The sequence below is a fragment of the Suricata suricatta genome, chromosome 14 (assembly GCF_006229205.1).
Source record: "Suricata suricatta isolate VVHF042 chromosome 14, meerkat_22Aug2017_6uvM2_HiC, whole genome shotgun sequence".
Lineage (NCBI taxonomy): Eukaryota > Metazoa > Chordata > Mammalia > Carnivora > Herpestidae > Suricata > Suricata suricatta.
Genome location: NC_043713.1, coordinates 35,918,867 through 35,919,305, shown reverse-complemented (window position 1 = coordinate 35,919,305; position 439 = coordinate 35,918,867). Strand labels below are relative to the sequence as shown.

The 439-nt window shown below is 36.4% G+C and overlaps 1 non-coding gene across 1 annotated transcript; it reads right to left on the bottom strand.

Annotated features, from left to right (window-relative positions):
- Positions 1 to 331: 331 nt before the first annotated feature.
- LOC115278553 lies at positions 332 to 439 on the bottom strand. Its single transcript, XR_003902960.1, has one exon. It is a non-coding gene; the product is annotated as a U6 spliceosomal RNA (small nuclear RNA).

Genomic DNA, 439 nt, shown 5'->3' with positions numbered 1-439 from the left:
AGACTGGCATTTCACCTATGCCATGGGGGTATGAGGATTTATGAGTCACAAGAAAGATGCTTAGAAGTGCCTGGCACACATTCAGTGTTCACTGCATTGTTTAAACTTCAATTCCAAAAGAAAAAGAGTAATTTACCTAGTAAGCATTATTCACGTAACTTGCTAACCATCTGGAAAAAATGTCAGATGCTCTACCCTATAGTTAAGTAGAAATACTTTTAATATTGATTAAAGGTGCGCATGGAAGAAATCAAACTAGAAAAGTATGAGAAAACATTTGGATGGATAGTTGGTTGTCTAGCATTGGCAAAAATGAGGCTATTTTATTTTATTTTATTTTTAATGCTTCACAAATTTGCATGTCATCCTTGTGCAGGGAGGGGCCATGCTAATCTCCATATCCTTCCAATTTTAGTATATGTGCTGCGGAAGCAAGCAC